Source organism: Mycetomoellerius zeteki, unplaced genomic scaffold (assembly GCF_001594055.1).
Source record: "Mycetomoellerius zeteki isolate Tzet28-1 unplaced genomic scaffold, Tzet1.0 scaffold111, whole genome shotgun sequence".
In the NCBI taxonomy this organism is placed as follows: domain Eukaryota; kingdom Metazoa; phylum Arthropoda; class Insecta; order Hymenoptera; family Formicidae; genus Mycetomoellerius; species Mycetomoellerius zeteki.
Window position 1 is genome coordinate 529,629 of NW_017256029.1, and position 591 is coordinate 530,219.

The following is a 591-nucleotide window of genomic DNA, read 5'->3' on the forward strand; positions in this document are numbered from 1 at the left end:
AAAGAAGAATAATTATATATTTAATATTGTATCAGAAAACTTTCTACCGAGATAAGCTATATGATAAGCGTTTTGCATTGCAGTTTATCATTCACAACGATTATGCTGGCTAGAATTTTCACCGTTTAAGGAAATGATTCTTGACTAAAGCGATTATCGCATTATCGCACAGATAAACGATAAACAATCGAATACAGCTATGAGGATAATGCTGTATAATTAGAAGGTATACTTACGTTAAACAGCTTCAGTTCTGCACGCGAATAGCCAATTACAGGTAAAAAGTGAGCTATTGCAGCTACTCATAATAACAGCGCATACTATTGTACTTTGATTTCGCAACACAGGTAAAATGTCAATGAAAACAAAACACACGAGATTATTATCATTATCATCGTTATTATTATCAAATACATTAATAGGGTATTAAAAATAAAGGGACGCGACCGTTGGATCGTGGCGGTGCGCTGATCGCGTGCCCCGGAAGAGAGCTCACAATATTTACAGAAATGAAATGAGTATTATTTTCAAGTTGTCGTACACGTCCATATGCTTGGCGTGCATGTAAGACGTGCTGCGATGCTGCAGGCG